Raw genomic sequence first — 27,896 nt, 5'->3', positions numbered from 1 at the left:
GTAACCGAGTGATTTAACTGTATTCACTAAGGTGTCCCACAATTGCTTTGAAGCCTAAGAGGAGGGGAAAGGGAGATAAATACAATGAAAACAACCTCTTATCTGGCCTATCTAGTTACTAAAATGGTAATTACTCAGACGACAATTCCCCATAGCACAAGCTCTCAGCACAGAAAAGTATTTTCTTCTTAGTTTTATTCATTTATCAAAAATATTTTTTTTATAAATGTCAATATTTTTATTGTATTTAACTGAGTGATTCAATGCACCCCATATACAACAAAATATTAAAAGTCAAAACTCGCAGTGTAGCAATTCAAAAAGGTCAACCCACCCTAAGTTTTGGAGGTTAACAAAAGAGAAAGATGCCAAACCAGTTCAAACCCCAGCGGCAATCAGCCGGTCTGACAGCCACGTGAGGGCAGATGCCGGGGGAGGCGGGAATCATGACTCAACAGGTAGGCGCCTCCATCTTCTAGCAGCAGTAATGGTGAAGGCACACCTGGCCCTGGGCTGGGCCACTGACGCGTGTTACTAATGGTCGTTAGGAGTCTCTGGCCTAAATCCAAGTTTAAAAAAAACAACAATGGGAGAGGTAGGGAGAGTCAAGACGGCTTCTCTCAATCCCCGGTTCAATGTAGATAAACAAAAAGAGAGAGGCCAGATCAATCTCAGATAATGCCACAAGATTGGAGCGAGATAACTGGGGATCACACACTCACTTAGGGTGAAAAGGAAAGCCCTCACACACCGACCTAGTCAGTGTCATGCTTCATCATCGGGCCCCACCAAAGAGACCGAGTGCCTCTTTGGTGTGCTACAACGCCAGAAAGACTGCGGAGCTGGTTGTGTGAAGGAGGGCGTGCTGTGAGGGTGAGTTAAATTAAAAGTGTCTAAATGAGTATCAAAAAAATTTTATTAAATGATCCCTAAGACACGATTTTACAGGTATTATGTGTCTGAATTTAGTTGCCAAGGATTAGGAATGGTAAGATTCAGATAAATACAGTGAATAAATTCGTCAGTCAACATGTTTCTGCCATATTGCAGGCTTAAATTTGCCAAGGCATTCTTCAGGACTAAACCCCGGCGGTATGGACTCTCTAATCGTCCACCCTAACCAAGGGACGTGAAAGTGAAAAAAGGGTGAAAAAAGTGCATAAAAAGGGGAGAGCAAATGCTCAATCCCAAAAAAACTCCAAATTCGGGAGTATTTCTGCACCTGTAAAGTGAAAGTACACATACAAACACAAACACAAACATACAATAATTAATAAATGCCATTGCGTTTGGTTGTAGTGCTCCTTAAAGTGTGGCAAAACTCACGTGCCCAAAGTAACAGGTAGGTTTAACACCATCCACATAACCCTAATGGGATGATATCGGTAACTCTGGGACGTGGGGTGATAAGGTGTTTTAAAATACACTTAATTGGAACAAAAACAAGTTAAAAACACACTCTATGTACTCCTTCTGAAGGGATCAATTGACCAAAGGGTCGGTGACCCCCTAGTTTGGTAATAACATACATAGTTCTCACTTTAAAATATGGCGCTACTTGCACCATGGGTCTCGGGAGGGGGGTTGGAGCGAAATTGGCACATCCTATGAATGAAAGAAGAAGTATTAGCCATTCGGTCCCGAAAAACGGGCAGTACTTAGCTCTGTAACCAGGCCGATCTGCGTTCAGCAGCACTCACGCCCTCGTTGCTCGCAGCCCGCTTAGACACCTAGGGACTCCCTCGTGACCGGACCCCGTCGATGGAGAGCGGGGCCGGTGAGTGAGTATAAGAGCGAGGGCGCAGGGCGTTGCGTTCTTCCTGGTGGGCGTGCCCGACCAGGAAGAGGCCAGGAGCGCGCCCACCCTCCGTTGTAACGAGGCCTGACACGCACCAGACTGGGAAAGGCGTCGCGTCCTTCCTGGTGGGCGTGTTACGCGAAAGAGAGGCCTGGAATGCGCCCGCCCCCCATCTGCATAGGAGGCTTGGAACGCACTGGCCCTGGTCGGTGTGAGAGATTAATAACAACAACACCGTCTTTCATGGGCAGTACTAAGTTGGAATACTGGCGCTCGATATTCACATAACAATAAGAAAATAGCAATGATGTATATTGCCAATGTTATTAGAGAGAGGGCGACTGATGAGGTCAGTAGATAGCGCCCTAGTTGTGCACTCCAGCACCCATAGAATTAATATGATGAGATACTGTACACAGTGTGGGGAGCAGGAAAAAGAAGAAGAGAGAGACATATTACCAAAAAAGCAACACATAGGACAGAACAGGCAATTAGCTTAGAATTGTCCTTATTAAGACACAATGCAGAGATGCAGGGTGATGGGTTAGATAGTCATATTGATACTCAGGATAATACAGTGTTCCATGGGATATCATCGTTAAGGCCGGTGGTGTGGGTCCCCAAGCGATACACCCAGCGTTGTTCTTTCTCAAAGAGTCTGCTTGTGATATTGGTGGTCCCTTGGAGTGCTTCAATTACAGTCCACCTCATATCATTGGGTGTGTGATTGCTGTCTAGGAAATGACGGCTCAGTTTGGTGGTTAGTTTTTTGCACCTTATGTTGCTTCGGTGTTCGCATATACGTTGTTTTACCCTGCGGGTAGTCATGCCGATGTAGCGAAGCTGACAGGTGCAGGTGATCATATACACGACATTGGTAGTGTTGCAATTAGTGTGTTCTCTCTGTACCCAGACCTTCCCTGGTTCCAATGCTAAGGTTTTAGTTGCTTCTGTCAGGTGGCAAACCGCGCAATCCGAACACGGGTAGTGACCTATAATTTTTGGTAGGCCCCACGCTGCGGTTATAGATGGCGCATTGCTGATAGGTTTCTCTTTCGGCCTGGTGTGGACTAGTGCATCTTTCAAGCTTCGACCTTTTTTGAAAGAAAACAGTGGTTTCTCCCAGTTTTCTTTACAGGATGTGATGATTTTCCAGTGTTTGTTAATTGTCTTTTTCATCACATTGGACAGACTGTTGTAAGTTGTTACACACGTCAGTGGGATTGAACTACAGTTGTGCCCTCTCTGATTTCAAGGAACAGTCAACCATTCTTACCGAAAAATTGAAAGACAGGGGTTACCCAGCTCCAATTCTGAATAAGGGCCTAAAAAGAGCCAGAAACCAGCCTAGAGAGGTACTCCTGGCTGAAAAAGATAAAAACCCGGATTCAATCCCACTGACGTGTGTAACAACTTACAACAGTCTGTCCAATGTGATGAAAAAGACAATTAACAAACACTGGAAAATCATCACATCCTGTAAAGAAAACTGGGAGAAACCACTGTTTTCTTTCAAAAAAGGTCGAAGCTTGAAAGATGCACTAGTCCACACCAGGCCGAAAGAGAAACCTATCAGCAATGCGCCATCTATAACCGCAGCGTGGGGCCTACCAAAAATTATAGGTCACTACCCGTGTTCGGATTGCGCGGTTTGCCACCTGACAGAAGCAACTAAAACCTTAGCATTGGAACCAGGGAAGGTCTGGGTACAGAGAGAACACACTAATTGCAACACTACCAATGTCGTGTATATGATCACCTGCACCTGTCAGCTTCGCTACATCGGCATGACTACCCGCAGGGTAAAACAACGTATATGCGAACACCGAAGCAACATAAGGTGCAAAAAACTAACCACCAAACTGAGCCGTCATTTCCTAGACAGCAATCACACACCCAATGATATGAGGTGGACTGTAATTGAAGCACTCCAAGGGACCACCAATATCACAAGCAGACTCTTTGAGAAAGAACAACGCTGGGTGTATCGCTTGGGGACCCACACCACCGGCCTTAACGATGATATCCCATGGAACACTGTATTATCCTGAGTATCAATATGACTATCTAACCCATCACCCTGCATCTCTGCATTGTGTCTTAATAAGGACAATTCTAAGCTAATTGCCTGTTCTGTCCTATGTGTTGCTTTTTTGGTAATATGTCTCTCTCTTCTTCTTTTTCCTGCTCCCCACACTGTGTACAGTATCTCATCATATTAATTCTATGGGTGCTGGAGTGCACAACTAGGGCGCTATCTACTGACCTCATCAGTCGCCCTCTCTCTAATAACATTGGCAATATACATCATTGCTATTTTCTTATTGTTATGTGAATATCGAGCGCCAGTATTCCAACTTAGTACTGCCCATGAAAGACGGTGTTGTTGTTATTAATCTCTCACACCGACCAGGGCCAGTGCGTTCCAAGCCTCCTATGCAGATGGGGGGCGGGCGCATTCCAGGCCTCTCTTTCGCGTAACACGCCCACCAGGAAGGACGCGACGCCTTTCCCAGTCTGGTGCGTGTCAGGCCTCGTTACAACGGAGGGTGGGCGCGCTCCTGGCCTCTTCCTGGTCGGGCACGCCCACCAGGAAGAACGCAACGCCCTGCGCCCTCGCTCTTATACTCACTCACCGGCCCCGCTCTCCATCGACGGGGTCCGGTCACGAGGGAGTCCCTAGGTGTCTAAGCGGGCTGCGAGCAACGAGGGCGTGAGTGCTGCTGAACGCAGATCGGCCTGGTTACAGAGCTAAGTACTGCCCGTTTTTCGGGACCGAATGGCTAATACTTCTTCTTTCATTCATAGGATGTGCCAATTTCGCTCCAACCCCCCTCCCGAGACCCATGGTGCAAGTAGCGCCATATTTTAAAGTGAGAACTATGTATGTTATTACCAAACTAGGGGGTCACCGACCCTTTGGTCAATTGATCCCTTCAGAAGGAGTACATAGAGTGTGTTTTTAACTTGTTTTTGTTCCAATTAAGTGTATTTTAAAACACCTTATCACCCCACGTCCCAGAGTTACCGATATCATCCCATTAGGGTTATGTGGATGGTGTTAAACCTACCTGTTACTTTGGGCACGTGAGTTTTGCCACACTTTAAGGAGCACTACAACCAAACGCAATGGCATTTATTAATTATTGTATGTTTGTGTTTGTGTTTGTATGTGTACTTTCACTTTACAGGTGCAGAAATACTCCCGAATTTGGAGTTTTTTTGGGATTGAGCATTTGCTCTCCCCTTTTTATGCACTTTTTTCACCCTTTTTTCACTTTCACGTCCCTTGGTTAGGGTGGACGATTAGAGAGTCCATACCGCCGGGGTTTAGTCCTGAAGAATGCCTTGGCAAATTTAAGCCTGCAATATGGCAGAAACATGTTGACTGACGAATTTATTCACTGTATTTATCTGAATCTTACCATTCCTAATCCTTGGCAACTAAATTCAGACACATAATACCTGTAAAATCGTGTCTTAGGGATCATTTAATAAAATTTTTTTGATACTCATTTAGACACTTTTAATTTAACTCACCCTCACAGCACGCCCTCCTTCACACAACCAGCTCCGCAGTCTTTCTGGCGTTGTAGCACACCAAAGAGGCACTCGGTCTCTTTGGTGGGGCCCGATGATGAAGCATGACACTGACTAGGTCGGTGTGTGAGGGCTTTCCTTTTCACCCTAAGTGAGTGTGTGATCCCCAGTTATCTCGCTCCAATCTAAATCCAAGTTTATTCACTAATCGACACGCCACTTTACAAACAAGCCCACGAAAACGAAAGTTGTAATGTGAATGAAAGAAAATACTTCACTATACTCAGATAGTGTTTCGAGCAATAAACGTGCCCGCGAGAGTTACAGCAGACCATGGTATAATAAACGTGCCTTGAAGCGATTTCCACACAGGTTCCACTCTGCGGGTCGGGTCATGCACAGAGTACGCCAGAAGCACCACAGTAGGATGGGGCCTAAACTCAGCTAACATGGCGAGAAGCCTTCTCTGCCCCATGCGTGTGTCCAATCAGAAGCCGCCATTTTTAAGTCCCGGGAACTCGTGCAGCACCTTTAGCAGGACGTGGTTGGCACCGACCTGTGCAGGAGTTACAGCTGTGAGCACGCTTTCTTCTCTGTACCTAATGGGACCCGTCCATTAGGTACAGAGAAGAAAACGTGCTCACAAGCTGTACTCCTCGCAACTTGTACCACATTATATTACATTGAAAGGGTCCAGTTTAACAAACTATTCAACACCACAGACAGCCAAACGGAACCACTAGAGATGCAACATTATATGGACTCTTCCTACAGGTGATAACCATCAACCCTTCTTTCTACATCCTCAGATTCCATGCCATCTCAAAAGCCCCCAATACATCTCTCAAACCCTGAATGAAATCAAATGTAGGATTTCAACAACTGTTTCTCTCCCCTTCCCTTCCATCCAGTCACCCCCTCCTTACCCTACATCCTTTGCATGCCTTAGACTACCGCCTATAGTATGGCATGCCTGTCCACCTCACTCTCCACTATATTTCTGCAAACTGACCACACCTCTCCTCAAATCACAAGCTCACCTGTGTGACCATTCACTGTCATTTAACAAGATCTACTCGCCTACCTACTCATCCATCCCTCTTTGCATTTACTTTAGATCACAGGAATAGTCTCAATTAACGCCTTTTAACTTGATTTGCAACAAAAGAAAATGGAAAAAATGAAACCATTCCATGAGAGTACAAGACTAACCCGAATGATCAACAAAAACGAAAAATCACGGGGGGAAAAAAAAAATCACCATCCTTGTGTTTCCGGAGTAGCATACTACCCACCAAAAAAGCACTTCAACAACTTGTCAGGTGTAGTAACTGCTGTATAAATGCAATTACAAAACAATACAGTGGCACTCAATATGACACACACTCAGTAACTCCACGCATATCTATCACAAGCGGGGAGACATTAGACAAGGCCACCTTTCACCCTAAATACACAAACCCTCTTCTTAAGTGTACAAAAAAAAGTATTCAGGGGACAGAAGAGAAAGAAGGGCTACAACAATGAAATAAAAAATGCCCAAAATATTTGGCACTTAAATGTGTCCAAGAGCAACCCTGAGAACGTAGCATGCAAAATATCCATAATCATTCACGCCAACATTTGTGAGGGGCAGATGGCGAACAACATGCAGAGTAGAACCATGAAATACTTCAGGACCGTAAAATACATAACACTTCCTTTGGTGCCAAGGCACTAACTGAATACAGCACAGGGAGGGTCACTTCAGGCAGACAGTAGTGTGGGGATCAACTCCACAGACGTATACCTAAAGCTCCCTGGTACACTGCAGTATCATCCTGGAGCTAGATGCCAAACAGCCCCCTGCTGTATGCAGTCACTCCTTAGAAACAGGTAATAAAGGCATCATAACTGCACACAGTGGCAGAATGTTATTCAAAGGCAGCTTCCACCAGTAAAGTCTCACTGATGGCGAGCTACTAGAACACCAGCTAAACAGTTGAGTGAACTTCGCAAAAATAGATTAACAAAGCCTTTTGATTTACTCCAAGATATTCTTTATTTCAACATGGTACCTTCAACCACCAATGATAGCATGCTTCATCGCTGGGTTCCATCAAGGTTTGGAACACAGTCACCATACCTGTTCGAATGGGCTCCAGTCAGAGCTCTTACTGAGGGCTTCTGAGTCACTGAAAGGAGGACTTAAACGACAGGGTGGGTGAGATACAATCATATGAAAATACTGAATACAATTACCTGAGGTTCCACCAATCTCAACTTTATAACTGCTCCAGTAAAAGAGAAAGAAAAGTAAACAAGGAAATACCTGAATATTATCAATCTCTATGTCTGCTGGTCAACATGTTTCGGCCAAAACAATGAGCCCAGAACAGATCTGCAGCCTTCTTCAGGACTGTAATAATCAAAAGACAATGGGTCACTTGTCCTGTTAAATATGGGTCTTTATTGAAATCACAAAAAACCCTCATAAAACGTACACAGGCCGGTGGCGGTGTATCTTGATTCTCCGCCTAGGTGTAACGTTCCAGCATCGTAGGGTTTTTGGATTAGTAGTATGATGTCCTCCACCAGGAGGTAGACCAACTGATTTTCAGTAGTGTCCAGAGATTTAAGAACAGTGAAAAAAGTGCATGTGCTCAAGTGCAGTGAGTTAAAATTTTCTACTTCACTATATAGCGCAGAAATTTTATTCCAAAAATAGTGACATGAGAAAGTAAAATCCATTCTGGTGTGGTTGTAGACCCAGTTACGAGTCTTCCGCACTATTGGGTCAAGTGCGGACATTAATAGTCAAATAAAAGGTTGGAAGTTTGGTGTTGGGGGGCATGAAAAATTTCCCACAGACCACTACATCCACGTCTGGAGGAAAGTAAATACGAACTTCCTACTATTCCTAAAACATTAGGGATAGTCAGAATAATTACTTGTTTAAACAATTAAGAAATAGAGGAGTGTGTTTAGGCAGGGGGAACAAAGACGCTATTTCAGATTGGTCTTCTGTAACCAAAATTAGGGAGAAGTAAGTGAAGGGACATGGGAGAGTTGGGACAAGGATTGGTTGGGTGAAAAAAATGATAGAGAGTGGTACAATAGATCAAAGGAGAATGAAGCCCAAGGAAAGGGGTGCAACGTGCATGGAAAGGTAATGGGCGGGATGTACATGAGAGGGCCTGGGGGAGCTAGGGGTTGGCTCTCCTTAAGAAATAAATAGAAATTTGGAAGAATGTTGTGGATAATGTCAGGGATGAGAGAACAAGGGGCCAGCCAGGCCCATTAAAAAGGAAACGGGGGCTGTATTTTCATGGTAATATGCATTCCACAGGTTGGATTTGATGAACTGGAGAATAGGATATTAAATTGGAATTAGCCACCTGCTATTAACATCTTATCAAACCAACTGTACTACTCAGCACAGAAGGCTACCACAAGGATCCTCACTCAGCCCCACCCTCTTCAACGTCTACATGAGCCCCCTCGCAACCATCGCACGCCAACACAACCTCAACATCATCTCCTACGCCGACGACACCCAGCTGATCCTCTCCCTCACCAACGACCCTGCACCGGCAGAGTCAGCCTTCACGAAGGGATGAAAGACGTCGCCGAGTGGATGAAGAACAGCCGCCTGAAACTGAACTCAGACAAGACGGAAGTCCTCATCCTGGGATCAGCACCCGCCGCCAGGGACGACTCCTGGTGGCCACCTGCCCTGGGCACCACCCCCAAGCCAACGGACCACGCACGAAACCTAGGCTTCATCCTGGACTCCTCCCTCTCGATGACCAGACAAGTCAACGCCGTATCGTCATCGTGCTTCAACACCCTGCGCATGCTCCGTAAGATCTTCCGATGGATCCCCACCGAAACCAGGAAGACGGTCACCCAGGCACTCGTCACCAGCAGACTGGACTACGGGAACACCCTCTACGCAGGTACCACTGCCAAACTACAGAAAAGACTCCAGCGCATACACAACGCCTCTGCACGACTCATCCTGTACATCCCTCGTCACAGCCACATCTCTACCCACCTGAGAGACCGGCACTGGCTCCCCGTCAACAAGAGGATCACGTTCAGACTCCTCACCCACGCACACAAGGCTCTCCACAACATGGGCCCGAAGTACCTCAACAGCCGCCTCACTTTCTACACACCCACCCGCCAGCTACGATCGGCCAACCTCGCCCTCGCCGCCGTACCACGCATTCGCAGAGCCTCCACTGGAAGAAGATCCTTCTCCTACCTAGCGGCCAAGACGTGGAACTCCCTCCCCATCCACCTACGGCTGACCCAGGACCACCTCTCCTTCAGGAAGCAGCTCAAGACCTGGCTTTTCGACCAGTAACGGAACACCCCCCCCCTCCCCCCTCCCCATTCCCCCAGCACCTTGAGACCCTTCAGGGTGAGTAGCGCACTATACAAATTATTATTGATTGAAGGATGGGTTACTTGGGTCACACATTATCTCTCACTTTCAAAGACGAGGAAATGAGCATGCATCCCTCTTCTCTGAATACCCTCATGAATTGCCAGAAAGTCAAAAGACCAGACAGACCAGTGGTTATAACAGCCAACCAGAAGTTAGCAAGCACAGTACAACAAGAGGCACATTGCCCTGGTCTGAAATCCAGGTTATTACGGGGTAGTGAAATACAATTTATCCAGGAGCGCTTCAATTTATCCAGGAGCGCTACAATTTTTTTTTAAAGACATCAATGTCTCTATAAGACCTTTCAGGTTGACATTTGAACGCTAAAGCATTGAATTTATAGTATACAAATAATATACTTTTGGGACAATCGCCAACGTCAACAAGCGAGGATACTGTGTGTGCTATAATAAACATATAAACCCTTGCTCGTTGGATTTGTACCCTTTCATTCTGTATTACTACATCGGTTACATGGTGTGCTAAACGCACTAAAATGTGATTTGCCGTGCTCCTGGTGCAATGAAATAAGCCTCTCACCCCACGTCAGACACTAATTAGAAATACATCATTAAATAACATTGTATGGCTTCCAGGTGAGTGTACCACATTAGCAATGAAAGTTCCTTAATAACAGAGTAAATTTCTATAGCACATATAAGCAAACAGGGATCACGAAATGTCAGCACTTGCGCATGAAGTCAAAAATAAAACAAGTCAGCTTGACGTACAAAAACTCTCCCAAGTTGTCAGGGAAACAGATCAACCATTTAAAATGGTAAAGGCACTCTGTATCTGAAGCTAGGTAAACACTGCGTGCCACACTGTTTGAAGGGAATGAGTAAGTGCTGCTAGCCACAATTAATGAAGGGTACGACGGGCGCTCTTATTCGATGGTAGAACAATCATGCATGTTACAAAAGAATATACCTTGTTCTATACAAAGCATAGGGATATTTTACTGGTTTGCGGTTTGTGAAAAATGCAAACTACCTTTAGAATACCACTGTACCAGTCAATTAGCAGAAACTAAAATATTCACAGACGCAAACACCTGCAGGCCATAACATTTGTAGAAATCACTGAGTTGGTGGACAATCAGAGGAAAAAACAGCCTGCATTTTTTACAACTATGTACAAACAACCATATTCTCAAACATTCCTGTTTTTGCCACATGCAGGTAAATTACATCCAGCTCTGCAGTGCATATACCCAAGATAGGCACACTGAGAACGCTCTTGTGAATGTATGAGTACTTTGTGATGCAACCTAAATCTTCATAGGTTGCACCATAAAGCGGACAGTCGCGGAGGAAGGAGTTGCCGCTAAATGGCCTGCCTAGTGAATAATGGACGTTATAAAGTTAGGGCGCTCTTTGTGACTCCTTGTGATTGGCTTTGAATGCAGAGAGGGGGCCTGCAAGGGACGGCAGGCCACCACACCTGCATTTGCATTCCAAAACTAGAATTTTTTTTAGGTTTGGCGTTGGATTAGAGCTTTAGATGTTACTAATAATTGTATAATTTATGTACACATATGGGCTTTCAGTCAGCCCTCTTCATCCTCTGGAGTCACTCGTATTTTTCTTCCACCCACTATACAGCAGAAGGCAGTAGGACAGCCCACTTCAGCCACTGGATAACTGCACTGAGACTGACAGCATTTTGCCTTTTCGCAAGAGGTACATCAACACACAACATAGTTCCTTTCAGTGGTATTACAAAGTGGAACAGAAAATAACCGTGCAGGACCATCCCTTTAGTTATGGTCAGTAGAGGACAGAAATATGTACACAGTGCTACCACAGACAGCAACCCTGCTGCTGGGAACTGCTAATGAGTCAACTGCATAAGCAAATGACTGCTACAAATTATGGCTAATGTCTGGAGCACAGAGACATGGGAAGGAAATGTAAGCATGAACAGTATAACACTACAAGAATACATTTATTCATAATGTTAGTAAAAGTCATCAATATCTGGCAGTGTCACAGTTGGATTTGAGGTTTTAACATTCAGTAATACATAAAAACATGGGACTTCAAGGTTTCCATTTGTCCACAAGATATAATCAATGTAGATGGAATAGTACTTTTGGATAAAAACAGCACAGCCAACACGTGTTTCATCTGAAAAGACTTCTTCAGGGCCGTTGGTGTGTAGCAACAATGTTTGCTAGCACATGGAATGTTAGGTCAATGTAGGAGAAGTACATGAAATAAAAAAAATATTTGAAAACTCTGCGAGAACACTGGTATTGTGTATTGGACCAGTCAAGGGTATAGGGTGTCTCGAATGTACATAAAAGGTTTATGAGGATGGATGAAGAAGTAAGCAAATGTTGAAAAAGTAAGTGGTGGAGGCACTAAAGTAGGATGGAGCTCAAACAATCCAAGGTAAAGAATGTCACGATAATGGACAGTAATAGAAAACTCCCAAGCCGCCCCTTTGATAAGTGGAGTCCTCGTGCCAAGTTCACTGGTGACGCTTAAGTTCACGTACAGTCCATGGGACGCCAGGGAGAGACAATGGGCCCAATAATGATGTTGGGTGGACTGCCACCGACAGGCCGTTGGCAGCGGTGCGTCACAAGTCTGAGGCTGCGGTCTGACCACCACATAATGATGCGGTCAATTGGAGCGCAGCAGGCGAAGGTACCAACCGATGCCACCGACAAGCCCAAGGAGCCCATCTGAGCGAATGTAGGATCATAATCCCTACAATGGCAGCAGTGCCTGCAAAGGCACCGCCATAGGGATTTTTATGTCCCCTTTTCCTCTGCCTTTACATGGCGGTCCGACGGTCATGTAAAGGCAGACGGAATGGGACTTTAGTGGCCCCTAAGTCCCCTGTGACCTCCGCTATGGGCCCAGGGGGGTAAATGCACTGTGTGCCCGGCACCACATGGTGCCGGGCACATGGTGTATGGATGTTTGAGAACTGCCCTTTTCCACTGCGGCTTGTGCTGAGGCCCTTTGTGCTGGAGCCCTTTTCTAGGGCCGCAGCACAAGCCGCAATGGGAAAGAGCAGTTTTCCGACCACCTGTACAGCAGTCGCATTGTAATCTGGCAGGTGGAACTACTGACAAATAGTCTTTTGGACACCTGCCCGAGGCGATGGCAGTCTGATGCACATCCGACCGCCATTGTGACGAGGCCCAATGTGTGCTTTCAGATATCCAAAGATATTTTTGCCTTAAGCCAATGTTTTGCCAACAAAACAGTTTTGCAAAACCATGACAAAATCAAAAAAGCCAAAACACTGGCCCAGACCGATTAAGCTTTGCCAATTTTTGCTGTTTTTTTTTTGTTTGATTTTTAAAGCAGACAGTTGCCTTTAAAATGGACAGGAACTGCTTCCAGACAGATAAAAAAAAAATCCTGGCTGGAAAATACATTGGGGGAGCAGGCAATGGTCTGGACCAATTCTTTCCAGCACCCCTTAGGCCGCCTGACAATCCTCAAAGGGGAAGGGGGCCATAAAGACAACAGCTTCCTCTTTGGAAATCATTTTCCACCCCAATAAGGCAGTCAGTGAGTGATTCGTGGCCATAACCACGGTCTCAAACCACGGATACTTCCAGTGGAGACTACATATAGGAAGCGGGACACCTCTTTCACTTCTCTTCCTACTTGTGATTTGGAAAGGGTCGGAAAATCCAATTTGGAGCCAGATTGATTTACCAACTACAAATCGCCGCAAAGTTTGCAACAGCAAAATGACCCTGTACATCTGGTCCAAAAATCATTTGAAAAGGAGAGGATATTGTACCACCTCTTGCACAGTTTTCAGTTTTAGGCCAGATCTTACTGGTGCTTTAATAACATTCAAATAACTAATGATGTAGATCGGCCGAACCAGGGTAAGAATGCAATGCTCCAAGACTCATGCCAAGGAAATTCCAAATACCCTTGCTGTGTGCTCGCCTGCCCCTGTATTGCGAAGCAATCTTAAGGGAGTGCAGAAAAATAAATTTCATTCGACAGGAAAATGTGATGCCCTCGAGACCCCATCACTCCTGTTTCCCCCATCTGTCTGCAGCAAGCAGTACCACAACCCTTCTTCAAATCCACAAGTGTATAACTATAAATGAGTCATCACAATATTACAATACCAAATCCAAATGTTAATTCACATTACCAGCTGATTTCCTGGTACCCAACGTTCTCAGGGTCAGGCGTACGCACTCCAACACACCACACAGGCATTACATCTCGCCCTTTGGACCTATGGGCTTTGTCAATGCAGATTGCTAATACTGTGGAGTATGGGCAAAAAGCACAAAAAAGTAGGGGATGGAAAGGGTAACGGAGCAGCAGGTGGGGGGGGGCAGTAGGGTGAAAGGAGCAGGTGAACGACAGAGCAATAAAGGGACAGGAGAGAAGGGCACCAGGGAGAGAGCAATACGGAGTGCCAGAGAGTTTGGGGTAGAAGCACATAAGAGAGGGCGCAGCACACAAGGGAGTGAGAAACACAGGACTGATATTTGGTCTGGAGAGGAATATGAGGGAAGAGAGCTGGAAAACACATGCACCTCGGTGAAGTGCCTAGTGAACAAGAATTTGCTAACATTCCTCTCTCCTCATTGCACAGTACTACAGAAAGGAGAACCAAAAAAAAGTAGGTGTCTAGAAAACCTGCAATGTGTGCTGCAAGACACTGTCAGTACGGCCTGTCCCTGCTGTGGTGTCCGCAAGAAAGTATACTGGCCTAATTTCGGGGCAGTCAGAGTGCCTGCTACTCCCAATTTAAAGTCCCCATAAGACTCTTACGTCATGAAGGCATCCGTATTATACGAGCAGCCTTAAATTGACAACATCAGTGAATTCTGGAAATAACAGTGTTCATTTAGCTAAATTAAAACCAGCTGATTTTTACACCAGAAAACAATGATTTGTACACTCCTGAGATGAAGTCATTTGGTAGCCTCTGCCTACATGCCTCTCTATCGGGGACTGTCCCATTTACTTGTTTGCCGGTCAGCTTACATCTATTGCTTTTAATGGGGCGGAACCAGTTACTATACTGACTGGTCCTTAAACTCGGAAATCAGACAACACTGGACACTCGAAGCAGCAACCATGATAATGGAGGTCTTGAAATCTCGTAGTGCCAAGACTGAAAGAACAACAGAGCAGATTTCCATCCACGATTTCAGCCTTCCACTGAACTACCAGATGAATGTTCCCATCTCTCTATTGAATGATTGGAGAAAAGCCATTTTTAGGTCTCGTCCTTTTCCATTGCGAAGCAATGGGAAATGGGGGAGAATTCATGTGCTCCATCGGATAGTCAAACCACCACTTTTTTCCGTGGCGTTTTCTTCGAGTGCACGTACAGGCACGCGCATTTGGCCCATACACTTTCATGGCCATCTGTTCCTGTTCCTAATGGCCCTCCCCCAGCACAGAGCGCGCATCGCGGCCGCACAGCACATCAAAGGGCTTCTCCCAGCGTGTGCTGTGCGGCTTCTCCTCCCCTAATTATGTGGCCGGCCGTACTTGTGTTTCCTGGCCGCTTCCCGGCCGCTCTTGTATTTAATTAGCAGCTTCTTTTGTAAAGCGCTCTGAAACTTTTGGGTAATGTTTTTTGTATGCAAGAGGGCTACGGTCAGCTGACCCGCGATTTTTTCATTAAGCACATTTTTTGTGAATGCATGTGCGTTCTTGCTTTTTCATATGCTCTTCTCCCTCTTCAAATGCCCTCGCCGTTTTGCTTCTCCTTCAGCTGCCCACAACCCGTTCCTCCACTGCAGACTACCTTCACGACCATTTAAATGAAATGCTTTCATTTTCATTTTTGTTTAGGGCCCGGCAGCTGCTGTTTGCTGCCGGCTCGTTCAGCGTCAGTACATTCGCATGCCTCCATTTCTCACTGGTCCCACTCACCCTACATTGCTCCCCCTGTTCACTCCGCACCCACACCTCTGTTATTCCCCCACCACTCTCGATCCTTTAAATATAATTATTCATGTTTTATTTGTTTTGAAGTCCTGATATTTGCCATTTGCTGCCTGGCCAATCATCATTCCTAAAAAAAGATTTCAACCAAATAAAATTTAATTGTTTTAATTTAACAATCCAAGTGGTATCCATCATCTGCTTCCACATAGTTACACATTTTTTTAGATCTCGTCTGAGACACTAAGGCGCTGTTGCTTGCAAGACATTTTGTTTACTTACCCCCATTGCTTACCATATGTTGGCTTCATGTCACTCTCATTTACTTTCTTTTCATAAGTTGGCGCATTCACTGCTGCTTCTGTTTATCCCGCCGATGGAGCAATGCCCAAGTACTGGTATCCTTCCACAGCTCGGTCAATTGGGCGCCACTTTTTTCATTTTGCCTAAGCAGGCGACTATAGTGCACGTCTTTTACCAGCAGTTTCGCTTTTGTCTCATCCTTCATTTTCCTTCGGGCCCCCACCTACCCGCCCTCCGTTTTGGTTCGCCCTCAGTATTACTTTCCCCCACTGCTGTCCGTGTTGTTGCTTGCCTTCTCCCGCTGTCTGTCTTGTTGCTTACCCTATCCTCTGTCCATGTTGTTGTTTGCCCCTACCTGCTGTCCCTTTTGTTGTTCTCCCTCCTTCCACCCTTCCGGCTGTCCATTTTGTTTCCCTCCCTCTAACCCGAACATGTGTTTTGTCTCCCAACCCTGCCATGCAATAATCCAAAAAAGTGCTATTATACACCCACCCAGTACTTTTTTCTTTCCAAAGCCTTCGTCCCTGTTGTGACCACATATGCCCCTCGGTGTTGCAGCCCAAAACCCTACCTCCATTAAAAAATCTTAGGTCCTTTTTACCAACTTTATTAGTGTTTTTAGGCATGTTGTACAGCAGCACGTCTGCTGTGCTGCATGGCTGTGCTGCATGGCTGGAAGTTTCACCCGAGGGCCACTTGTATGCAAGAGGGCTACGGTCAGCTGACCCGCGATTTTAGCCTATTCTGAAAAAAAAGGAAATGCCGCACTGCAATGGTTTACTGGCACAACTTATTCCAAAAGCTTCACTTTTTACAAAGCGCTGTTGAATAATTTACAATCGATATGTTGTGAAAGTGTAAAATTAATAACCTTCTTAACATGCGTTTAAGCCGCTCCGTCATGCTCCAATCACAGCCGATGCCTCAGGTCCTGCGTAAAATGGCCATCCCATAATACACCATGTAGTATGTGCCTGCTGTCTTTTATTTCAATAAACAACAACCTTGTTTCAATAGTCATGTTCTTATGATCGTCAATGCTCCTTGTTTACTGACTGAGACAATTAACGACTCCGCAAGTACTCTGCACTAGGGGAGGAGGAGCAGGGGAGCCCGCGCAACGCCACTCACACGCGCAACGCCACTCACACGCGCAACGCCACTCACACACGCAACGCCACTCACACACGCAATGCCACTCACACACGCAATGCCACTCACACACGCAACGCCACTCACACACGCAACGCCACTCACACACGCAACGCCACTCACACACGCAACGCCACTCACACACGCAACGCCACTCACACACGCGACGCAACTCACACACGCAATGCCACTCACACACGCAACGCAACTCACACATGCAACGCCAATAACACACGCAAGGCCACTGACACACGCAACTCCACTCACACACGCAACACAATTCAAACGCGCAATGCCACTCACACACGCAACGCCACACACACGCAACGCCACACACACGCAACGCCACACACACGCAATGCCACTCACACACGCAACGCCACTCACACACGCAACGCAACTCACACACGCAAGGCCACTCACACACGCAAGGCCACTAACACACGCAAGGCCACTGACACACGCAACTCCACTCACACACGCAACACAATTCAAACGCGCAATGCCACACACACGCAACGCCACTCACACACGCAACACCACCCACACACGCAACGCCACCCACACACGCAACGCCACCCACACACGCAACGCCACCCACACACGCAACGCCACCCACACACCCAACGCCTCTCACACACCCAACGCGAGTGACACGCGCAACGCCACTCACACGTGCAACGCCACTCACACGCGCAACGCCACTCACACGTGCAACGCCACTCACACGTGCAACGCCACTCACATGCTCAACGCTATTCACACGCGCAAACTCACTCACACACGCAACGCCACACACACACATCGCCACTCACACACGCAATGCAACTCACATGCGTGCGCAACACCACTCACACGCCACTCACAATCGCAACGCAATTCACACACGCAACGCCACTCACACACGCAACGCCACTCACACACGCAACGCCACTCACACACGCAACGCCACTCACACACGCAACGCCACTCACACACGCAACGCCACTCACACACGCAACGCCACTCACAGATTGTGGGAGCAGATTGTGAGTGCCGATTGTGGGTGCCGATTGTGGGTGCCGATTGTGGGTGCCGATTGTGGGTGCCGATTGTGGGTGCCGATTGTGGGTGCCGATTGTGGGTGCCGATTGTGGGTGCCGATTGTGGGTGCCGATTGTGGGTGCCGATTGTGGGTGCCGATTGTGGGTGCCGATTGTGGGTGCCGCTTGTGAGTGCCGCTTGTGGGTGCCGCTTGTGGGTGCCGCTTGTGGGTGCCGCTTGTGGGTGCCGCTTGTGGGTGCCGCTTGTGGGTGCCGCTTGTGGGTGCAGATTGTGGGTGCAGATTGGGAGTGCAGATTGTGGATGCATATTGTAAGTGCATATTCAGAGAAAACTCAGCAGCACCACCAACATTGCAATGCAATAGGTCTCCTAAACTATTTTGCAACGCAAAAATAAAGGGCATTCTCATTTACAATGGAAATAGTTCTGACTTGCGATATTGCGAGACCTATTGCATTTTCAATGCTTGTTACTAGGAGATAATATCAGTTCTGCTGACTGCTCATTTCTAAGTGGTTTCAATGCAGGTAGAAAAGGGAACGGCAGTGCGACACAGCGTGGGTTTCCCAAGTATCTTGCAATGGAGTAGAAGGTATTATAGTCAGGCCCACTGGAATTATGTGACAGAGAGGACCAAATTATGGGACAGGGTTGACTCAATTACAGGGCAAGGAAAGGCAAATTATGTGTTGTAAAGCGACACATTTTGTCACAGTATCACTGCAATATTTTGCCTTGTTCACACACGAGAACACGGTCTAGACTCTAGAAAAAGATTCCACATCATTAGTAACAGTTTTACACTCAAAAATAGTAAGAAGCAATTAAAAGGTGACCAGTTGACTTCTGTCAAGGGCCTATCCAGGGCCGGACTGGGAACCAAAACCGGCCCAACGGCCAGTCCGAGCCTGGGCCTATCACGTCGGGGCAACACGTGTTGCAGCATTTTTAGAACCTTTTGATCCGTTTGAACTGTATCAATCTTTTGGGTAAAATCTGCAAATTATGCACATAGATGATGGATTATGAGGCAAAAGCACTAAATAAATGATTATCCGGAAAACGCCGCAAAATCGCTTAATACTTGTGGCACGATTATAATGCGGGCCTCCCGTTTTTAAAAGACAGCCAGCAGGCCACACTTTCTCAACAAGCATTGGAAATGCAATAGGTCTCGCAGCATTAGAGTTAGTGCTTTTAGAATTGTTTATGGGTTTTTGTGTAAATCTTTAGCATTTTTGTTTCCTGTAGCCAATGCTAAAGAATTAAAAAAAAAAGCCATAAACATTTCTAAAAGCTCTAACTCAAATGCTCCGAGACCTATTGCACTGTGTGAGGGTGAGGGGTTGAGGGTGAGTGAGGGTGAGTGAGGGTGGGTGAGGGTGAGTGAGGGTGAGTGAGGGTGGGTGAGGGTGAGTGAGGGTGAGTGAGGGTGAGTGAGGGGTTGAGGGTGAGTGAGGGTGAGGGGTTGAGGGTGAGTGAGAGCGAGGGTGAGTGAGGGTGAGTGAGGGTGAGTGAGGGTGAGTGAGGGTGAGTGAGGGTGAGTGAGGGTGAGGGTGAGGGTGAGGGTGAGGGTGAGTGAGGGTGAGTGAGGGTGAGTGAGGGTGAGTGAGGGTGGGTGAGGGTGAGTGAGGGTGAGTGAGGGTGAGTGAGGGTGAGGGTGAGGGTGAGTGAGGGTGGGTGAGGGTGAGTGAGGGTGAGGGTGAGTGAGGGTGAGGGGTTGATGTTGAGGGGTTGAGGGTGAGAGGGTGAGTGAGGGGTTGAGGGTGAGTGAGGGTGGGGGTGAGTTAGGGTGAGGGGTTGAGGGTGAGTGAGGGTGAGGGGTTGAGGGTGAGTGAGGATGAGTGAGAGTGAGGGTGAGTGAGGGGTTGAGGGTGAGTGAGGGTGAGTGAGGGTGAGTGAGGGTGAGTGAGGGTGAGTGAGTGAGGGTGAGGGCGAGTGAGGGCGAGTGAGGGCGAGTGAGGGTGAGGGTGAGTGAGGGTGAGTGAGGGTGAGTGAGGGTGAGTGAGGGGTTGAGTGTGAGTGAGGGTGAGTGAGGGTGAGGGGTTGAGGGTGAGTGAGGGTGAGTGAGGGTGAGGTTGGAAAATAACTTTAATTCTACTCTGTCTCTCTCGTTCTTGCACCCGAGCATCGCTGGTGCCATCGCACTAAAGAATATAACAGCTACGGTTGCCAATGGCCCATTTAAAAAGATAGCAAGCAGTCCTGCTGAGAAGTACTAAGCACAATCGTATTCAAAGCAAACAATCACGATAACACGAGAGTGGCTTTCACTTCCACCATAGTGAATGACATATATAAGATAAGGATGATAAATAACCACACGGCCATTCAATCCCAGGAGAGACTCTCCCAGCTGACACCGACAGCAAGAGCAGGTACATTCTTCATAGACAACACAGCTTCATATTCAGATTACAAATACGTTTCTGTATGAGCACCAAAGCAGAGTTAAGGCTGAGGGCTGGTTCTTCGTGCACACTTATATCCCTATCCACATGACAAACCCCTCGAATCAGCCGGCATGGCTCCCGATAAGGGCCTTCCTTACCTGCCGTTCCCGACAGAAGATTTCAAACATCCTTTTGCCGCTATCATCTATAGTTAATACGTGAAACCGAAGTAAAGGTTTAAAATTGTTTTGACAAGCAAAAGAGAAATAAAACCATACGGGCATTTGAGGCTGTACTTCACAGAGAGTCCTGTGATTGGTCAGCAACATTGGCCCGCCTCGAAATAGACCGCCCATCCATCCACTAAAAAGTCTGCTGCACCGGAAGATGCTGCTCCTGACAGCGCACCGGAAGTAACCTCTTTGCTGCTCTGGAAGATAAGGAATAACCCACACGTGAGCAGTCCACGCAGCCGGTTGTGAAGGAGGGGCGCGCGAGTGGATTGTTGCTACAGCGAAAGCTGAGCTCGAGGACGATGAGAGCAAGCAGACTCCGTAGCAGGGGTTGTTCGGTGTTAGGGAGTGGGCTTGTTATTCTTCGTGTGGAAACAGAGCACACTGAGAACAGGTCCGCCCTCCCACAATGCGACGAGTTTAACGTGGGTGGGGGAGTACCTTGGGAAGGGGACCGTGCTTGGAGTCTGCTGCTTTGTTAGGCGCGACTTTAACCTAGTCGAAGAGCTCACTTCATTGAATTTTAATTAGGGTGACCCGTTTATGTAACGCATGTAATCCTAAATCCTTATGTTTTTATTGTGCCTCTGTGTTTGATGTAAAGTACTCCTGCATCTACACTGGGATAAGTGGACTCAGCTAGCGGCAGGCAGGCAGGGGAGGAGGGGGGAGGAGAGTAGAGGAGGCACGGCCTAGCGGCCGTGCAATCAAGTAGTGAGGGGGCGGAGCTGGGGGAGGCTGTGGAAGAGAGTAGGCAAGGCGACACGGCGGGAGGGGGCGGAGCGGGTAAACAAAGACGGACATGCACGCGCCCGTGACTTTTAAGGTCAATGCGCATGCGCATAAGCTTAATGCGCATGCGCATTGACCTTAAAAGTCACGGGCACTGCAAGGAATCGCCACGATTCCTTGCAGTGTGGATAAAGAGTGGATAACTCGCAATACTCTCGCCTTGCTCGATGCGCATGCGCATCGACAGGCGAGACCTAAAAAGTGTGGGTATTCTGAGGCGAATGACACGGCAGATATGCAAACGAAGGTTTTCAATTTCATCTGCTTACACTTTACTATCTCTAAAAGGAGGGAAACAGCTTGCGGGATGTATCTCACAGTAGTTGGCCAGCTTTCATTCGACCTGCAGATTTTGAGACTGCAGCGAGCAAATGAGAATTGAACCCGTGGCACCAGCCCCGCAGTAACAGCAGCACTTTGACCACAAGTATGGAGTGTGGGTGTCAAACCCCAGGGGAAGAGTTCAAAGTCTTCACAGGCCTCAATGTCCTTTTGAAGATGGCAGAACGAATTAGCTCCTGTGCTGTGTGTCAATATAGTTAGCAATTACTTGATATTAACCAAAAGACAAAATAAATAGGCTAAAGCACTTAAAAAAAAAAGTTACACCAACACCTCTGAAGTTTCAAAATGCAATTGCCGTTAAACAAGAGCAGCTTACCTCGAATCAGGAAGGCTCGGTTTAGCCCTCCTACTGGGCAGCTATTGATATATTGTACAGGAAGAGACACGGCGTGAACAATGCAAAGCACAGAACCGGTTTCTTCGACGGTTATCAAAACAACGTACTAAAGCCGCATTGTCCATGAACAGTGTTTCACGTTTTAAGCTTCGTTTGAAGGCCTGTCAAGGGCATGTGAAAAACTCACCTTTTACTCCGTGCATCTAAAAATACAAGCGCGTGTTTGATCGACCTACCACAGCCATGTTTGCAGCAGCGCAGTAACCTCCACACTATAAAAACAAAACATCTATTTTTGGTATGGCAGTGCTTCATTTTAATGTGCCAGGATGTGGCGTTGGGGACTTTGGAGCTGGGGGAACCAGGTTCGAGTCCCGGCGATGGCTAAACAACCTGTGATTCTGGGCAAATCACTCAATCTCCGGAGAGAGAAAAAAAGTATCCCGTCTTTCTGTAATTTAACCGGTGCTCAGGTAAAGCGCTCCAAATACCTTCGGGTCAGTTTCACGCTATATAAGTTGCAAAAAAAAAAAAAAAAGTCACATATTCTGATCGTTCCTCAAGTCAATGGCTGAAAGAGGCTGATCGAAGACAGCCAATGGTCAGAAGGGGTGGACCAAAAACCCACTTGATTTATATGTATCCTTAGCAACAGATCTGTTTGACAGCTATGCTGTCAAAACCTTGCCCACAACACAAAGGTACAATCAGAGTATATGTACGCTACCCACAACCTTGCAGAACACTTACCCCGAAAAACAGGACTAGAACGATAACTGTGCAGCTATACTGCACCCAACACTACAGATGTCTTACCCTCAAAAGCCAGACTAGAAAATTCACAGAACAGAGACACTGTCTGTAAAACTATACAATACGCACAATCACAACACAGGCAGGGGCATTCTGCATACAACTGTACTGCTCAAAATACTACAGACCGCTTACCCTCGAAAGCCTGAATAGACACTCACCGTATAGCTATTCTACCAAAAACATTGCAAGACTGCTTACCCTCAAAAGCCTGATTTACCCACCAAAGTAGTGCTACACTCAGCACAATATTACAGATTCCTCACACTCGAAAGCCTGAGTAGATACTCACCGTATAGCTATTCTACCAAAAACATTACAAGACTGCTTACCCTCAAAAGCCTGACTTACCCATCACAATAGTGCTACACTCACCACAATATTACAGATCGCTCACCATTAAAATATCAAGAATGACCACAGTAGAGTATGGTTCAGCTACATGCAACACAGCTCATCGTCAATGACGGATGAGTACAATCACAGTACAGCTACACCACACACAGCACCACAGGCTGCTCACCAGAAAAGTTTGATGACAACCCAAAAATGAAATGAAATTAAATGAAAAGAGCATTTGTAAAGCGCGGTAGCTGCCCTCAGGCATCCTAGCTCTGCAGACATTGTGCTGAGTACACTACAGTTCGTGCTATTCTGGTTTGTTAAAAAGTAGGGTTTTTAAGAGTTTGCGGAAAGTGAGCAGTTTGGGCTTTGATCGGAGTTGGATAGGGAGGGAGTTCCAGAGTCTGACCGAGTTGAGGGAGAACGAGCGACCTCCCCATCTTGCTCTCTTGAACCTCGGTGTTACGGCCAAAAAAAGAGGATCCAGATCTGAGCTGTCTGTTGGGACGATAGGCTGTTATCAGAGTTTGGTTAATGGTAGCACCTGTTTTCCAGAAAGCTCGGTGGGCAATGCACATTGCTTTAAATTCGACCCTATCCCCCACTGGAAGCCAGTGGAGGTCCTTAAGTCTGGGTTTCACCGGGACTCGGCGGTGGATCTGGAGAAGGGTTCTGGCTGCGCAGTTCTGAATGATCTGCAACTTATTAAAAGTCGTCTGGGGTGCGCCTAGATAAAGGGCGTTCCCGAAGTCCAGACGGGATAGGATCACACCCTGGACCATTATCTGTCTAGCATTAAAAGGCAACAGAGGGAGGATTTTTCGCAGAAGCCTTAGCAGCCCAAAACAGATGGCTGAGAGTTTGGCATACTATCAACAACACTGTAGTACGCTGGCCAACAAAACGATCACATGGATTACGACATCACCACTACTACACACATTTGTTTGCATCAATGTCAAATAATTAGTTAAGCGGCTCAATTAGTTACTTTCAAGAATAGTTAGAAAAAGAAAAAAAACAGCTTGACTTTTCCACCATGTCTTTTAATAAAAACTTTCTATGTTGTGTTTCTCTGCCAAGAGGAGACATGTCAAGGGAAACTGGTAAGTCTCTACGAAGATACAAATGGACATCTGAAATATCGAGACATACTAAAGATACTTAGATAACTCAAATCAACTCACACCTTAGAAACACAAAGGTAAAACGACCATAAACTTAAAAACACCGGAAACTGCACAACATTGCATTGTTATTTGATTTTTTAAAATATTTATTCTTTATAGAGCATGACATATGCCTGAAGGCATCTTGGTGCTAGCGTCTGTACGAAGAGGGAATTCTGCATTAAAAGTGTCCATGGCTACATAGGAAGTGGGAATAGCCATGTTTTATGCTGTTTCCTGAAAATCAGCAAATTCGGCTGGCTTCTAAGGTTCCAGGGAAGCAGATCCAAAGCTTACAAGTTGAGTGTACGAAACTTCTGCCACCCCACAAGGCAGTTTGGATTCTCAGCACCATGACTGTTTTGGAAGTTGCTGACCGAAGGCATCTTCCAGGGGCGTACCATGAGAATTTGTACTTTAGATAGCCTGGGCCGAAGCCGTGGAGTGCTTTATGTGCTGTACACTGCCTAGAACGCCACTCTTATTGGGAGCCAGTGCATCTTTTCTAAGGCCTCCGAGACTGGGTCAAATTGTTTTATGTTTTTAAATCAATCTAGAAGCTGCATTCTGAACACTCTGCAATTTCTTGAGGGAGCCTTGCTGCATGCCCACAGAAAGGGCACTGCCATAGTCTAGTCCTGATAAGACCAGAGACAATAATGGTCTTCTGTAAGTCTGTTGGGATGAAGGGCAAAATCTTCCTTAGGGGTTATAGCGGATAAAAGCAGATAGATATGAGATTGATTGTCTGTTATGTAAACTGGAGTTTGGAATTAAAACATTTCCAAGGTTTCTCATTTTGGGAACTGGGGTAGGAAGTGTTACCAGAGTCTGGTGCCACCATGTATCACTCCAGGTGACCCTACCAAAAAGAAGTACTTTGGTATGTCGGAATTCAGCTTGAGACAGTGTTTGCTCTTCAGCTTACCACTGCTCACATACATTTGTTGAACCGTTGATCCTCCTCCTGCATGTTACTCATGATGGACACCACAGTTTGCATGTCATCAGCTAGGAGATGGTTGAAAAACTGAATGATCTTATGAGTTTTGCAAGGGGGGCACATGGATATTAAACAGGGTGGGACTATGTGTTGACCCATGTGGGACCTCACATGGTAAGGAAAATAGGTTGGAGACAGTGTCTCCTAACGTGACTTGTTGCTCTATTCAAGAGTCAGTCTATAACACAACTTGTGCTCATGAAAAGTACCTTCGGGTCTAGTTTGTGCTATAAAAAAACTACACCCCATCCCCCCAAAATCATCATAGGCTAGCTTACCAATTCCAATATGTCATTCTTTGCATCAGGACAGAGTAGCTCACAGTGTCAAAGGATGTGGATAGGCCAGAGCCATGCCTCCCTCATCCATAATGTCCCTTATTTCCTCTGTGGCTACTACAAATGCTGAATCAGTACTGTGAGCCTTTATGAAGCCAATTTGGGATTCATCCAGAATCTCATTTTGGTTGAGATATTATGACACTGCGATGTTTATACGTTTCTCAAAAATGTTTGCAGGGAAGACTTGAAATGCAACGATGATACTTCTCCTCATTTGGATCCAATGTGGATTTTTTAAGCAATGGCAAGATGGAGGCTTTTCTACACTTCAATGGAAAGATGCCCGTGTTGATAATATGATCTAACAGTAAGATGAAGAGGGGGGGGGTGCCGTGACACGTTGTACGGCAGTCACATGCATTGTGATACATAAATAAAAAGCACTGCGCTGCAGTCGAGCAACAGAACAAAAAAATCCTTGCAAGAGAAATACAGACAAATCCTTCACCACACTCATCAACATACACGCAATAAAAAAATAAAAAAAGATCTTAATAGATAGAACTTCTTTAAACCCTAATTCACAAAAATCATTTGGGATCTTAACACAGAAGAACTTCTCCACTAAGCAACCACACAAATACCAACAAAACAACAGAAACCAGCAGACAGTGGTTTCTGTTGTTTGATTGCCTTTCCAGAACCCTAAGACAGGGCACCCAGGTAGAGAATGATCTACAGCGCTTAACAATCATTGGCAAACCAATAAAAAAGTACTTTTTCAAACACATGAGGACACGACCACTACTGGCAGCATTCTCATTCCGCAGCCACGCATGTGCATCACCACATATGTAAGCACTAGCACAGTATACCTATTAAAGACAGCGAGCACCACTTGGATGGGTACATTTAAAAAGAATGGAAGACTGGCAGCAGATGGCAGCTCCCACGTGCTACGAGAAAAATACCAATAAATAAAATGGAAAAATGTTTAATGGACCAAAGGGGTAGGGGTAACAAGATAAGTGGATGAGAAAGCAATGGAGGCACACATACAGCATCTCTGGACAGCAGAGCGGCCGATCAGCAAATGGCAGGTTCAGGGCTCTCAAATAAATAAGGAAATGATTTGCTCTGACTGCAAGCAGTGGAAGAGCAGGTGAAGGAGAAGCAGGAAGGACAGGTATTTCAGCAGGGAAGCAGCACATTAGCGATAACGAGAACATAAATGCACTGCATTACAAAAAAGAAAAAAAGCAGTCCTAAAATGCGAGCAGTGGAAGGATAATAGCTAGCCAATCAAAAGGATGGTAAAAAGGATATGCTCCAAGGGAGGGACGCACTAGAAGATGCATGCAAGTAGTCACTGAATAAGACAAATGAGATTGACAAGAAAGCCAACCAAAGGTAAGCAAAGGAGGGGGCTGTGAGTCCACTGTAAGTTTATTGGTATGGTCCATAAGCGGCTTGCTTTTACAGACAGCTAAAAGCAGTCTGGGAAGGAAGACCTAAAAACAATGGGCAACACTAAACAAAAGCTAATAATATATCATGCTTGCAGAGAGATGGAACTCAGCGTGGTGATGGACAGGACTAGCAGCTTTTCATCTGCTAGACTTTAACCATAGTTGGCAAGGAGACCTCCCCAAATCCTTCAAGAGTAGGAGAAGTCTCTAATAGACCAACTTTTCCTGGGTAAGTCTGCTGAGGCTGCTGGGCATCCCTGCAAAACTAAGACAAGAAGTTCCTTCTGCCAACTTCTCACTCTTCCTTTACCCGCTGCCTGTTACAGCATCTGACAGACCTCACCTCTTGCAGCTGGCCAAAAATCCTGATGGGTGACCTGGGATAGAGGATGTCCAAAATCTGTGTAGCTTCTCCAGTCACCTACACCACTCAGCAGCAGAAATCCAGAATCCACTAGGACCATTAAGTGCTACAGAGATTACGCACAAGCAGAACAGCTAGTGCGTTCTAAGCAATAGCACATTGCTGCAGCAACAAAGTAAGAGT

The 27,896-nt window shown here is 46.3% G+C and overlaps 1 protein-coding gene across 1 annotated transcript in view; it reads right to left on the bottom strand.

Annotated features, from left to right (window-relative positions):
• MBTPS1 (membrane bound transcription factor peptidase, site 1) overlaps positions 1–27,896 on the bottom strand; it is a 298,949-nt gene that overhangs the window by 249,416 nt on the left and 21,637 nt on the right. The gene's annotated exons all lie outside the window — the stretch shown is intronic.

The sequence above is a fragment of the Lissotriton helveticus genome, chromosome 12 (genome assembly GCF_964261635.1).
Source record: "Lissotriton helveticus chromosome 12, aLisHel1.1, whole genome shotgun sequence".
NCBI lineage: Eukaryota > Metazoa > Chordata > Amphibia > Caudata > Salamandridae > Lissotriton > Lissotriton helveticus.
The sequence above is the reverse complement of the archived record's forward strand: the minus strand, read 5'-3'. Positions and strand labels throughout refer to the sequence as shown.